Source organism: Echeneis naucrates, chromosome 13 (assembly GCF_900963305.1).
Source record: "Echeneis naucrates chromosome 13, fEcheNa1.1, whole genome shotgun sequence".
In the NCBI taxonomy this organism is placed as follows: Eukaryota; Metazoa; Chordata; class Actinopteri; order Carangiformes; family Echeneidae; genus Echeneis; species Echeneis naucrates.
In genome coordinates, this window is record NC_042523.1 from 19994823 (window position 1) to 20010720 (window position 15898).

Genomic DNA, 15898 nt, shown 5'->3' on the forward strand with positions numbered 1-15898 from the left:
CTTCAGTTATTTTACACATTTCCAAAGATCAATGAGAGCAATCCTTCAACAGAATAAACATTTCCACTGACCTTGTAAATATGCCCTTATTACTGAGAAGTAGGAAAAAAATTTTTTTTTTTTTTTAACATTGCGCATATATGACATTGGGTGACTTGCAAGAATATGGGTGAAATCAAACAACTACTCCCTTCCCATTTATAATGAAATGTTCTCGTTTCAAATGAAATCATTAAGGTTGTGTTTTTTAGCCTCACGAAACATCTTCCAGATTGTTATAAAGAAGAATTTAAAGACTGTTGTTATTATATCTTTAAAAAAAAAAAAAAAAAAAAGGCTTTGGATACTTACCCACAGTTATAACTGGATTATGGCACCACAAGTGATGCACAGCTGGGAAATTCAAACTGCATACTGGACCAGCTGCTTGTTGGTGGCATCGTCCACGTCACTTCAGCCGACCATGTCCTTTTCCTCTTCCTCTGCCTCGTCTACTCACGCAGACAGGCAGCACCTGATCCAGACCTGAAAGACAAGGACAATTCAGCGAACACGATAACCGCTGCTCTTCACTTTTCTCAATCACGCCACCATGCATGATTCAAAGACAGTTAGCCAGGCTTAAATAAAACAGTTTGGACATGGTTTAAGAGCCAGTGGCCTTACAAAGATTCTTGGTGTGGCTGCGTGTGGCGTTGTTCCTTATTTAGAGTCAAGTGTGCCTGAGTATACAACTGCTGTGTTTCACATTGTAATGCTATTGATCATGTGTGAAATATTTAAATATTGTTTTGATAAATGTACGCTTTTACGGTCTTGACATCATCTGAACAGCATGCATTTCCCTTTTTTTTTTTTTTTTTAGGCCTAATGTGGAAACTGGAAGAGGGTTAGTCACAACTCCACTGCTTGCCAACAGTCTGGGGTGGGGGGGGGGGGGTGGGTGGGTGGGGGGGGGGGGGGGGGGGGGGGGGGGGGGATGTTACAAAAATAAACTGGCATCATGTCTTATTCAAATACATCTGAGGGAATGCTGTTTCTATGGAGGCTTATGCTTCACTTAGCCAGTGATGTCTGCATGCTGCATCAGCTCCAGAACTGGATGGCCTGAGACAGTTTTTTTTTTTTTTTTTTTAGGGGCTTTGCGATTGAAAACCACATAAACTGCAGATATCTATATTTTGGGGGATTAATAGCAGGAGTCCAAGAATTATTTTACCGAGGCAAATTAACTGACCCGGGGGGGGGGGGCTGGCCTGTTGTCTAACTTCTCCAACTGATGGACATCAGTTGTGTGGAAAAGCGAGTAAAAGATGAATAAGAGAAATGGTCTTCATAGGTTAGTGCAGCTTCTGGAGTATTTGCTTTTTTATGACAGCGACAAGGAAGAACTGTGACAAAGAAAGCAACAACAACAACAACAACAACAAAAAAATAACAACAACTAAACAGCTAAGATAGAAAGGCTTTACAATTGCTGCCAGGTACTGTCATGCATGCAAACTCGCAATGACAGCGTTGTCGCTCTGATTTCTCCATAACACCATCCTCTTCTGCACGCTGTGATGTAGCTAAAGAGGAGGAAATGCAGTATAATAAAACCTGCCAAAATCCCAGACCCTCCAAATGGCAAATGCAGAGTCTCAGAGCTAAACAGTTGGAAAGTGAAGGAAAATATTTGGAGTACCAAAACAGGCTCTGCCAGCTAAATGGAGATGGGACTCCCTTTAGCTGCCATGAAAATGGCATGTTTTGTTATACAGGAGCCATTGATGGAAATCATTGGCACAGAGTTATTCCTGAGGTGAGTCAGCTCCTCCAAGATTAACAGTTCAGGTCTTGATTTATAGAGAACATGTTAAACTGAAAACGTCTGCCTTCTATTTTTACGGTAGCAGCAAATGTGAGCATTAACTGTAAAAATACTGAAGCCCTCTACAGGTCACAGTTTAAATGACACTGTTTATTAAACATCTGTTTTTGACAAAATGCCATCAAAATGAATGATGTTTCTAATAGCCTGAACAACGCTGCAGAAACAGCAATATAGATCATCTAATGCAACAATTAGCAACAAAGGAAATAAAAAAAAACAACAGCATGTAATTCCCAAAATATTCCTTCGCATTTTTATTGAGAGCTTGCTGTTTCAGAAGCATTTATATCTAGCTTACACATCTTCTTATAAAGCACATTGGTCTCACTTAAAGTCGATGATAAATGTACAGACACATAAACAATTTTGCAAGTTATATTTTTCTTTTATTCCTTTAGTACCCTATAGTCAATTTTATCTATATTTTACCACACTAACATTACTCTGTCTCCTCTCAGATGACTAACGCATAACAAATAGGTAGCATCTGTAGGTAGGTGTGTAAAGAAAGCGGCAGCGAGGTCTTTATACCCCGCGAGCAGCCAGGTGGCCTGTTTATGTCTGTGGCGTCTGAATTGTGTGATGTGGCAGGAATGCAGAGCGTTCGGCTCACATACAGCACAGACTGGAGCCGCCGATGGCAGACAATGAAGCCTGACAGCCTTCCACATCAACCCGAGTTAACCAGCTGTGAAGGGAACACCTGCCACTGATTAATAAAGAATCACAGCAACAATGCCACGTGTGAAAATTGTTGTACTGATTGTTAAACTAACACTATTAGCCCGCCCCCGCCCCGTTCTGCTGGTGGGACAAAAAAAAAGATACCACATGAGATAAAAACAGTGAGCTCCAGGCTTCTTTTAGGGCCTCGTGTTACAAAATACAGCAGGCTGTCTCTTTTTATGATCAATGGTTTAGTGATTATCATCACAGGACAGAAGTGAACTCAGGAATGCTTTTTCGGGACTTGGGAGGAAATGGAAATTCCCACATTGCTCCTGTACAGTACGGGGCTTATATGATTTATCTCCTCAGATCTCTGGATAATTTTAACTCACTGACTTTTTGTTACTGACATAACTTCTGAGACGCAAATTGAAAGTAAGCGATTTCATAGAAAACGATATTCCTACAAGTTTTTAAATCCCTCTAAAATGAACTGTGAAGTAAAAAAAAAAAAAAAAAAAAATTAACCCAAGCAGCGTCAGCTAAGATACTTTCCAAAAGAAGTCAAATTAGATTCATTGACTCTATATTCATTTGTTTTGCAAAATGACATTTATTCTTGTATTTATCAGGCACTAATTGACCCACAAATATGCTTTGTTGGGCTGGAAAACAAATTTATTCCAATGATCTATAGTAAAGAAAGAAAAAAAGCTTTGAAAAGGCCTAATTTAATGAGACTGATTTTGTGATGTCTCATTTTTTTTACTGTGTAATACAGCAAACAATTCAAGTTCTACTAATTAGCTCTTTTCTATGACTTTCTACTGTATTTCATTGACCTCCTCAGTGAACTCAGCTGACAAAAGCAACAAAATCTCATGAACAGCATGGAGGAAACAGGTCGTAAGTAGACTTTATGTGGAGATTTACAAAGTAAAGAAATAAACTTTGACCGAAAAACTTCCTGAGTTCCTGAAATAAATTATTTTTCCGACATCACGCCAAAATGTCGTCTTTAGGCAGCTGTCATCTCAGTGTCAGTCTCCAGAAAAGCAAGCTCACATGTATTTACACATTTAATTAATGCTGCCTTGGTAAACTAAAATTACTGTTGTTACTGTTTCTGTTTGGCTAAAAAAGGCATCAGAGAGTAAGCTTTGAAAAGGCGTTTCATAGTCCCTCCGTCGGAAAAATACATCAGAGCCAACAGGTCAACACGACCGACTACCTCTCTTCCTCAGATTTGTAAAGCTGAGTCTTCAAAGATGAAGCAAGGGCACGTTTCCAAACATCTAATCGAGTCTGCCTCTGACTTCTGAGCTCCCTCAGCTCCGACCAGCTCCTATTTCCTGAGCACCAATAACAGCGTCGTCTTTTCCTCGCCCGCCTTGCCATGGCATCATTTTGATGTACTCTGCAGTCCATAGGGGAGGAAGGTTCTCTGGAGGTAGTGAGCGCCGGTATGTCCAATCATTCACTTTTGTGTATGAATTTATTGGCTGCTGTCTGACTTAGTAAAGCCCAGAACAGTTTTCTGGGATATCTGGGGAATCGTGGACGATAAGTCACTGCAATAGATCATTATCGATGTTACTGCTACAACTCCCAAAAAACGGTTTCACCTAGAGGTGCCATTAAAAGTGAATTTTGACTCTGTGGGCATTGATTCAGACGGGCTTGATTGCTTTTGAAGTAGAGTAGGCCAGGAGCAGGTGATTCGTCTTCCACCGATCTGCCTCCTTCAAATAATCCTGATTTTTGGCTTTGAAGGCAAAAAAAATCATCTTAACAAGTTTAATGAATGTGCATAAATAAACTGATCAGAAAGACTGCCTCCATCAGTGGCTGCAAGCAGGCTACATTTGACACGGTGGTGGAGATGAAGCACGTAGACTTCTCAAAGCAACAAGTTTTCATAGCTACGTGAAATAAGCCATGGCCTTTAGTGGCATATCTGAGAAAATACTATACAGCAATTAACCTAAGTTTATGGAGTAGTTAATAACAAACTTTACTCAAATATTCAATCATCACTTTCCCTCTGCTATGGAAAACTGTAAAATATAATGGGCAGAGCACAATTAGAAGTTGTCTCATTACAGAAATCGAGACCAATTTGTGCTTTAAAGACCGAGGTAGTTTGAATCGGTTTGAATATTCGTGTCTTTTCCTCACAAACTAATTAAACTGGTCCGTGTGCAGAGGGGGAAACTGATGGCATAATGCACAAGTAATTATTTTTTGTTAATTGTTCATTTGAACTCTTGAGCAGAGCTGGCAATTAATTTTTGCTTTTCTAGCTGTTAAGGAGGAAATTTCAAATTCCTGGATTTAAAAGAGGCGTAAGAATCCTTGTGTGACTTTATTATAAATTCTACAAATGGGAAATTTTTTTTGTTTTGTCTTGTTTGCGCTCATTTCGTTACAACTCATATACAAGGTTCGGGTTCAATCAAAGGGCGCCCCTACTCGCCCTGTCAATCCAATTCACACCTGCCACGGAGAGCGCTTTAAAATTTGATCCTCTTCTGAAACAAGCCCCGTCTTTGGGCTAATTATAGCAAAGAAGGAAAGGCAGCTACTGTATAAATACTACTGCTGCCTGTTAGAGGAAAGACAGCTATGCCGTTTATGAGCGTGTCATATTCCTAACTTCATCTTAAATCACGCCAACTGGAACTGACAGTAATAACAATAATTAGTTCAGCATTATATCATGTTCAAGGCATGATGAATACGAGTCTAATAATCTGAAATCAAACCGATTTCACAAAATCCCTAAAAATTTGAACGCGGCAGCTGATGCTGTTTGTGATGCTTGATTTAGACCAAGATGGTTGTTTTATTTTCAGGAAAACTTGAGTAAGCCATTATCTGTGAGCATTGGCCCTGATTGATGGCCCCAATCTATGCCTGGATCAGGCTGCCTCAGCAATGATAAAAGATTTAAGAGCAGCAACCTTCAGGCGGGGTCTCTTCTGCTGATAACTGCGGGGGGGTAGCTTCACGCCGCCTCTCCTTAACTTATCCTGACTAATTTATGGTGGGGCTCACCCAGGGCACATTTCCAATGCTGAGCCAGGGAGCACGATGTAGCCGCTCAATGCTGGCCGAGCTGACTGACAGGGCCCTGCCAGGATTGCAGAGAGGCCGCCACTGGGACCTGAACATGGCATGTTGGGTCAACGCAGCGTGGCTCTGATCAGAACTGAGTCAAGGAAGATGTCAGTTTGGGGAGAGACCTCATAGTCACAGTTCACTTCGCACAGCTTCTGCTCATCGTCTCTTCATTAGTCACTCAGAGACAACAATCTTCGGCGCACTTTGAATTAAAAGCTTGTAAATCATATTCTAAATCTTAAAATGAAGTTCAATTAAATTAAAGCATTTTAGTCTCACTCCGGTGCAGGTTTACTTAGATTTGCATAAAGGCAGCCACCCAACAAATGATACAAGCTCTAAGGAGTTAATTACAGAGACTGGCTGGCAGATATTGGTGCCTTTAACCAGAGCAAGTAGCTGTAAGCTGACCAGTTCCACGTGTTAGCTCCACATTTACTGTGGCGATATGAGAGAGAACAGTGGAGACAGTTACTGATCATTAAAGCCACTTTTTATGAGTAATTTAAACAGTAGCAGCAAGGAAGAAGAGCTTCTTCATGGCTTAGGCCTTTTCTCTATGCTACCGCCGGATGTTTGGTTATACTGTATATTATAAGACGTCTTTGAATCCTTTTTGAGAAACAACATCAATCATGAAGCGAAGGCTTTTGTTGCAAATGACACTAAATCAATATGGTAGGCTGCAACCTTTGGAAAGTCTCCAGGAATGATTCATGAATGTGAACTTCAACAGTTTCACACAATGAAAGGGACACCACAGCGTTTATCTCATTAAATGCGGTTTTGGTGTACAGGGCATTGATTTCAACTGCATGCCACATGCCTCACACAGTGAATAGACTTATTATACCTCGGCGTAAGGTCAAAGGTTGACGGAGGAAGCTCACAGATTCATTAGCTAATTAAAGCCCGGTTCCTGAGTGGGGGTTTTGGTGTTTTGAATCTCTGCTGTACTTTCTTGCTCTTCTCAGACCTCTGCATGCTAGCTCTGCTGGTTTCTGAGTTGTTTAATGAGGGTTAGATCCGATTAAAGATTCCCCAGTGTCAAAGTCCCCCTAATTATATGCCCTTGTGGAGGGAAAATATATATAATCATGAATCTGATCGTCATTAATTAAACCTGGGGGAGTAGATCCAAAGAATGGAAGGTGCAGCTCAGGGTTTTGTTTGAGATGGAAAAAAACTGGTGTAAATAAAGACTAGTCCTTTGGCAGACTGTCTGAAAAATTATGTTGATGGTTTTAACAATGGTTTGGACAGATTACATATCCGGGGTATGTAAGTTCAAATCACAAATGAATTAACTGAATTCTATTGATACAAAAACAAAACAAAAAAAACCCCATCATATTTGAAGCCATGAAGAAGATAAAATGAGAGTTCAGAGTTAAGAATGATGATGATATGAAAACAGACATATGGGGACACTGGTTGCCGCAGGCTGGTGGAGGAAAGTCAGCAGGCAAAATGGTTTGGAGCTCTGTGAGATGAGAAAAATGTGCGGCTCCGAGGTGCGTATTAGTGTCGCTGTTTGTGTGAATGCGAAGCGGGGAGGGTGCTTTGGGAGGCACCACAAAGCCCTCCCTCGGATAAGCAGAGGTTTTGAAGCTACATCTGATCCAGAGGCAGATGAATTTGGCACATAACAATTATAGACTTAGTGCAGCTGCCGGTTCGCTCATGTCCATCTCTGGTGTTTTCTTAATTACATAATTAGTTAGTGTCAGTATTTGTGATTTGTATGACATGCTGTCATTAGCTTTGAACTTGCCAATAATATGTGGCCCCCAGGAGAAAGGTAGTTTATGGAAGAGACTCGTTTAACAGCTTTGGTAATTAGGAGATATATCATTATTATTAGTATTCCCCATGCTTCCTGCACGTTTACTTACTTTACTGCAGGGTATCTTATGAGCACAGTGATGTCCTATCATTTCATTTTAATCAAACCATAACCAGATATCTGATGACCACTAATATTACGTGCCACTATTTCTGTGTAGGAAACAAATTTGACCAACTAGCAGAGTCGTTTGAGTATTAAAATGGCTTTTCACGGCGCAGCACATTCACACCACCGTATAAGCGCTGACATTTAAAGATTCGTGGACAAATGTCATATGAGAGACGATGTTGAAAGCAGGGCTATCGAAACATCAAGTTAGCAAGTTTTTCCAGCCATGTAAAAACATGGCACCTTTGACATTTCAACCCGAGCCTCCATGCATAATCTGCACTCTGCTGACCTCTCAAATCATAGCTTTACACTTGCTATTATTATTTGTCCCCTTCGCGTTGCTCATACGCCGCCATGCACAGTCACATTCTCGGGAGCCCAGAAAGATGACACCGACGGCACGCTGCTGACAGCAACTGTGTGCGTGTGTGTGTGTTGATGCTACATTACAGAGGTGTCACTGACTCAACAGAGCAATGACTTTGCTGAGATAAAGAGCATGCTGGTTACTGACGGCACGTCCAAACAGGCGACGCAATCCTCAAATCCACTGGTGATTTTCAGCTTCACTGCTGTGCAATTATCTGTGAAAACATACTGTACTTTGAGACGAAGGTCAAGACTTCAGAAACATCTAAAAACCAGCCAAAGCCAAATTAACACAATAATGTCATGACAAGACCAAAGTGGGTGTATTTCTCTGATACACTGTGAGGCTGCGCTTGTGCTTGGAGCTAAAGGCTAACCTCAGCACGCTGCTGTCACTGTGACAACACAAAGCAATAGTTCTGGGAAATACTGCTTTCTCGCAGAACGTTAGATGAGAAGGTAACTCTCATGCATGAAGCGTAAAGGTGAAGCCATGCGTCAGGAGACGGTTAGTTGAAAACAAAGACAAAGGAATCAGGCTGGTTACCCCCCCCCCCCCCCCCATATTTCACCCCCCCATCACTCACCGGCCCTTGCAGCAGGTTGCCAGTCAAAAATGGTGCCGACATATAGAAACAAACAATTCAGTCTAGGAAAATTAAAGTGGCCACCTGACTTAACCTGTATGTGTTGTTGGAGGAAATCCACGCAGGCCTCGGGAGAGCACGCACACACAGAAAGGCTTCAAACGGGTCCTCAGGAGGGGAGGGATGGACAACAGCAAAGTTAGAAAGACGCTTGTGGATCAGGAGTGCAGAGCACTGAGGTGTTATCAGAGGTGCATTCAATCAGTCTGTTCTTAGCCTGAATCTTTTACGCGACCTAAAGTCTACTGATTGCATAAATCAGAAGCTATTTTTGACTCACACAAACCATCTAGTTTCAAGCCTCACATTATTGCGCTGTAAATCTCCTAAACATCGTCTCGTGTTGATGCTCAGTGATACTAATTATGTTTTAAGAGGCTTTCACTACTTGACATCAATGGATGCATATTCCATTTGAATAGCATCTCAATCTGCTCGCGGATTATCATAATTATCATATTTTAAGCCGTAGGTACAAACTCTCTTCATCTTTCACAGAGCATTTGTCGCTTCCACTGTGATGAAATCGGTCTGATCTCTTTGGTTGGTGAGTCATGAAACTGTGATGTTTGCACGACCCCCTTTGAAGGTGATGCATCATCCAGACTGACCCCTCCAACCCTTTGACCTTTAATTTAGCACAAGGATGGATTGAGTATAAACGTTAGCCAGGAGGAAAGGTCACTGCCGTATTCATGTAATAATGTCATTACAATACTTATGTGACACTGCTCCAGTACTACATCCTGCGTGTGACATGTGTTAGCTACTGTATATATTCTTATTATTTTTCACAACATTTGATATGCATCTTTAATGATGATCCTTTTGACAGTTCGTGAATAATTAAGTGCTGAAACTAATCGTATTTGCTTTTTTGGCCCATTTAGTCTTAGCAACCAAATTTCTATCAATGAATAGTCAGTTGAAAAGGGACAAATTTTTAGAAATGATAATACAATGGGCTGCAGCAACAAGGTTTGTGCCCTCTTTGGAAATTTTGTAAAAAAAAGGCCTTTAATGTGAATTTCAGTTGTATGCACTTTCCTTGCTTTTCTCATGCTGAATTTGTCTCAAACGTTTAGAATTGCCGGGGGTCGAAGAAATGACCCTTTTTCCCATCTTAACGGTGCTGCATCATGGAATAACCTCCGGTCGAGCATTCGGAGGGGATTTCCACCATTATTGATTAGCCTCAGTGTCCAAATTCAGACAGACACGGATAGAATTTATGCTCCTCTGAACTGTGGCAGAACTGAGAACTCAAGGCACACTCGAACGTATCGCACATCACTGCGCAAGCCTGAATGAGGAAGATCCATCCATCCGTTATCTATCCACCCGTTTAGGCCTCACATGAACACAAACAGAGACAAACAACCATTCACACTTGCACTCACGCCTGCAGGCAACTTAAGAGTCACCAGTTAACCTAACACGCACGTCTTCGGACCGCGTGAGGAAGTTGGAGTACTCAGACGGAAAAACATGCAAGTTTGCTAACCGCGAGGATTTCTCATGCTAACTGCTTCTGCTCTTTGTGTCTTTGTCTCCAAATTTTCGTCACTCCACAGACGGTGTGAGTTTCTGTATATGCATCAGTTTGTTTCGTCTCGGTTGGCAAGCCATGGTTATTGTGATCATCTTCCACGATCAAATCAGAGAAGATATTCATCTGTATGATTTTTTTCTTTCTTCACAACCAGCAGATGCTGAAATATGAATTTGAAAGTAATGGAAAAAATATATAAACAAACAAAAAAAAAAAAACCAAGAATATTTGCAATGCTCCACTGATTGGTCCCAGCAGGGGGGCCCTCTTTTTACAGGGAAAATCAAGGTGCCATGTGGTGCAGAGGCACGGCACCTCCTGAATGAATCTCGACTGGGATAAAAATACGTCAATATGATTCTCCATCACATTATTTGATGCTTTTTTTTTTTTTCATGGACAGAAAATTTTTTCTCATGTTGGTTATAAAATTGAAAAGTAATTTCTTTCAGAAAGACATTAACACAAATCCTGACAGTGCCTGTCCTCACTAGAAAAACAAACTAATGACTAGTTTGCCATGAATGCAGCATAAATCAAGTCTTTTTTTTTTCTCCTCGCGCAGCTCAGGTTAGTTGCAAGAACTTAACAGCTGCAAGAATTTTTTTTTTTTTTGCTGTGAGATAAACTGGCTTGTGTATGAATGCACACTGTGCTATATTTTATTAATGTAGCGGGGCGCTGTGCTGCTGTTAACACATCATTCAGAGCTGGAGACAGTTTGCCCTCACATTGTTCCCACGCTGTGTTTTTCCACGAGGTTACTGCCGCTCTCCAAAAACTCTTTTTTTTTTTTCATAACTGGCAGCCTTGTGCACACATCATGATCTGTACCATGTCTTTCTTTGGTCAAAAGGTCATTGATTGTTACCATGGAAACGTCTTCTGTCTTACAGATAGCCTGTGGGTTGTGGATAACTTTTCAGGGATGATCCGACTGTGCAAGGATCTCAGGTCTGTGTCACAATGAGATACAGGTCAGGATCCTCGCACCCAGATGATAGGCATCACTTCCTTCCCTTCCCCCCCAAAAAAAAACAACCAAAACCAAAGCCAACAAAAAACCAGCAACAGGATACTGGTTTTATTAACTGATTTATTTTCTGACTCAGAATGAAAGGGGGATCAGCTTTTAAGACAAAAAACTGTGCTGTGAGCGAAAGGAAAGAAAGAGAGCCATTAAAGGGTGAAACGTTCAGCTACAGAGGTCCTGAGTAATTGGGCAATTATAAGTTTATTGTTCTGGGGTAAAGAATAGAGCAGGAATTGTACATTCACAAAAATAATTTATTAAGCATTATCCAAGAATCTGTTTTTATGGTTTCAAAGGGCTGCGTAAACAGATTTTACTTTTTGTTAATCTGATTTTCAACCTTGCAACTGGCAACGCTGATATATTTGTTCTTCATTGGACAAAAATAAATCCCTACAAAAATAAAATGTGCAGGGCATTTCTGCACCAGCTGAAAGTTAAAGCTGATGCAGCTGACGATGGAGCATTTAAACTGTTCCACAGATAGTGGACAATTCACCGATTTCTTCCCACCAGGTTCGGTGTTATGCAGAGTGAAACTTGAACAAGCCGTGTGAGAGTAATTGTTATTCAATGTGCAAATCTATGTGATTATAGGCAATGAAAAAAAACATGTTTTTTTTGTGCACCATACGTAGAGGCCATATGCTGGGCTCCAAAATGGAGCACTTAGTTTTCCTCAGAGGGGCTTGTTGAGGCGATGTAGCTGCAGGGCGGGACAATGTTCGAGGCCGTTGTCCTGCTAACTGGTGCCATTTGGGGCTGGCCTTGGGCTGTCCAGTGATACACATTTACACACATTCGCACACTGATGCGGTCTGATAGGCTTCAGGGTAATTTAAGGTCTGTAAAAGTCCGCAGGATCCTCCCGATTCGTATTTTACTTCCTTTGTGCTTCTGTGTGCACACATATGACTGCATGTTGACTTTAATGTTGCTGCTTTTACAAAACAACTCAACACTAACTTTGCCAATTCCCCTCGACCCACAGAGTCGTAGAATGGGGTCCCGCTTATCTAATCTTGCAGGAGCTCAGTGTGTGCAGGTACCGTACACTGCTCCAGCCAACTGGCACATCGATAACTCCCAAAACGTCCGTGAGACTGAGCCGGCTGCTCGGGTCATGTTGGTTTAGGTGGAATGGAGTCGCTCGAACGCTGAACCTCCCTCATTTTCTGTGTTCATTTTGGTCTTCAGTGTGCTAAAACTACTTGTCTTCACCACAATGCGACGTTATATAAGAAGAAGCCCTGAATGTGGGGTGTTTGTTACAGTAACCGTGCCATACAACTCCTCCTACATGATTTCCACCCCAAAACCAGGTTGCCAACCGATGAATAATTCAGTGTTCAAGAGGAAAATGTTAGGAGACATTTCTGGTGATAACAATGAGATTGCGAACAGTTGCATCACAGCACAACACTTTTCACTCCTTTTAACCTTACAACACGACACTATCGATGTCTGACAATTCTGCTCCTTTCCTGAGATCGCTACATTTCACATCACAGATCAGAGCTCTTTCAAGCTGTTGTTGCACACAGTATTTTAACCAGTTCTTATAAGATCAATTGAAATAACAAGTTTTCATGTTCTTGTACAGATTTTCCTCTCTGCCTTTTGGAAAACAAGCCGTGGAGTTTTTCCAGTTGCAATTTAGAATAATTGCAAGTTCGAAGGGCTGCCTTGGTCTGAAGGCCATTTAGGACTGGCAAAGATAAAAGAGCATGAAAACCCATTCATGAAGCACTTTCATAGTAGTCGCTTCTTCACCACAAATTTTTAGGTCAGCCATTCATGTGCTGCCACAGCACAGAAAAATGCTGAGGGCCACAAATGTAATTGTAATGTAGGTGGAGAAACCGAGTAAATCCTGACGCATTCAAGTGCTTCCTAAAAACACCAAATATGCGCATTAATATATTTGAACTGCTCATTTCCCCTCTGTGTAAGTAATCACACACAATGATTGCGCGTCATGCTTGGAATTTCTTTGCTTATCTGAAAAAATTATCCGGCTGCTAATGCCCTGAAATTGAAATGAGAAAACGCTGCCTGTCGAATATCTGCATAGCAGGTTTGTGTCATTACAGAACAAAGAGCTTGTGCGACAAAGAGCAAAAGAAACGTTATGAAAGGGCTTACAACAGATTTGGTGGATTGACAATGATGAGCAATGTGTTCCCTGTATTAGAAGTAACGAGCTGAAATCTAGGCAGGAAGTTTGGGGATTGCCTAGCTTGCAGGCACGAGGGAAAAAAAAAAATAATACTGTTTTTTTTCTTCTTTTTTTGGGGGGGGGGGGGTCAAGATGCATTCCTGTTCAATAATTTATATTCAAGTTTCTTCTTCTTGGTGTCTGGCATGTTTATCTCTGAGGGCAAAGGACAGACAGGACAATAGAACAGAATGAGAAATACACTTATGGTTAATAACAATGCCTTGAGGAGGGATATAGAAAATGGTGGTCTATTCTGAATCAGCTCAGCAGCCTATTCTCAGGTCAGAATATAGCTGTAATTCGTTTTAAATATAAACTGCACTGTCCTGACACTACACACAGTGTAACCTCTGTTTAGGAGATTAAAGTGTGACTGCTGCAGCCGTGATAAAGACTTTGGCAGATCAACATGCACGTTTTTTTTTGTTTTTTTTTCCAGCATACAGCACTACTCCCTTTTTCACATGCGCATGCTTTTATATCACCTATGTGGCGTTTACTATCATTATGCTCTGCCTTGCAATACAAAACCCATAATCGTATGAGCAGGCGTTGAAATGGTGGCATGAGTTTATGATTCTATAGCAAAGGGGTTTTATCTGTGTGCTATAAAGTACTGTTAGACTTATATATGGTGTTCAAAATTACATAAAGAAATAATAATGAAAAAAAACAACCTCCACTATTAATACAGACAAAGTATGAATATATGAAATGCTCCCTCTGAGTTTATCGTTGCTTATTTTCATCTAATTCCAATGAGGCTGCAACACATTAAAAATGTTTTCATAACTGAAAAGGATCATATTGTTTTCTCATTGAATAGATTTTTTTGTCCTATAAGCTCTATCAAATAAATTAGAATAATTAATTTCTCACTGCTCAAAAAGGGGACATAAAATGTCTTTGGCTAACCGGCAGTTGAAAATTACGAGATTTCCAACAATGAGTTACAGAAAACCCCAACGTCTCTCAAAATGCCATCACATTAAAAATAATTACATAAAAATATTAGAATTTCATTACTGTTTAAAAAAAATTGCTGGCCCATTTGAACAACATATATCGGGGTCCACACAGATTCATAGCTCTGGTTTATGACCATTGATTTTTGCTCTCTGTTTTACAACAGATGACAGAATCTGAACGTCACACTCGTCGTATGAGATAAAGCCGATATGTTGCTTTTATGAATCTCTAATAAGGCTTTCTTCAGTGTGCTCAGCGTGGAGGGAAAAGAGAGAGGACTTACTTGCTTTGAGGAGTTTCTGAGGTTTCTCTTTCATGCGCCGTCTTTTATCCCCATCAAATTGTGTCATGCCCCCCCTACAACACCCACACGCACACAATCTAACAAGCCATCCCTTGCTCCTCTACATTACTGTCCTCTCCCTCCTCCACCTCATCTTCCCTCCTTCTCTTCTCACAGGCAATTTCTCCCTGCACGTTTTTTTTTTTTTTTCCTTTTATTTACTTTCCCTCTTCTCCACCGTCTATCCAACCTCCCTCGTGTCTTTTTCTTCACGCTCTCCATTCTCATTTCATTTCTCGCTCTCTCTCCCTCTTTCCCTCTGTCTTTTTGACTGACTCTCTCCGGGGGCCTGGTGTGTGTCTGTGGCCCCTCTGCAGATCTGGAAAGGACATCCTCTCAGTTTAATTCAAGTCAACCTCGGTCTCCTGGAGCTCCGAGACGCAGCATGTGTGACAGCTCTAGAGAGACAGCCAGAAGGAACAGACGAGTCTCATCTGCATATACGTGTGTGTGTGTGTCTGTGTGCGGACTGGGGGAGTGTGTTTTTAGCCAGTTATCTTTCAACATTTCCCTCGAGGTTGAAGGAGTTAATTTCACCCTGGCAGCGATCAAGGTTGTCTATAAATCTATGATGAGAGCCTGTGATGTTGATTACTCACACCAGTTAAAGGAGTGGGGTGGGTGCCATGCAAATTATTACATAACATATCCTATTTGCTCCGAGGTCTGTGGAAAAACTGTCAATGAAAACTGTGATTGTGATCATGACATGATGGAAACGTTTCTTACATTGCTGGGAGCAAATGTTTTCCTGGCAGAAGGCCCACTGTGGGAATACTGCACGCAGGCTTCGAATGGAACGCAACTGAATACAATAGCCGCATTTCAATGTGCATCAATATCAGCAAATATTAGCCTTCAATATTGTTAGTGGTTTTATTAAATTCTGCACCTGAATACCAGGTTTAATATTCGGTGGCTCTTCTATAAGATGGGGGCACGATCCTCGGCCACTGTGGCTTATGCAGGTCCCATAGAAACCTATAGCTAACCTGCTAACCTGTTTCATATCGGCCGTGTTTGTTTGCACAAAAGCCAATATGAGAATTGCTTTGGATTAATTTTGCCCACGCCCTGCAAGTAAGAAATCTCGATATTTTTCTTTGACAGCTGGGAGACAACAGAACCGACCAGCA

General features: G+C 41.2%; 1 protein-coding gene across 3 annotated transcripts in view; it reads right to left on the minus strand.

Annotated features, from left to right (window-relative positions):
- b3gat1a (beta-1,3-glucuronyltransferase 1 (glucuronosyltransferase P) a) overlaps nucleotides 1-15898 on the minus strand; it is a 67077-nt gene that overhangs the window by 15300 nt on the left and 35879 nt on the right. For all 3 annotated transcript variants that reach the window (XM_029517459.1, XM_029517457.1, XM_029517458.1), the window contains one exon: nucleotides 352-525. The gene's annotated coding sequence lies outside the window, so the exon portion shown is untranslated. The remainder of the gene's footprint in view (nucleotides 1-351; nucleotides 526-15898) is intronic.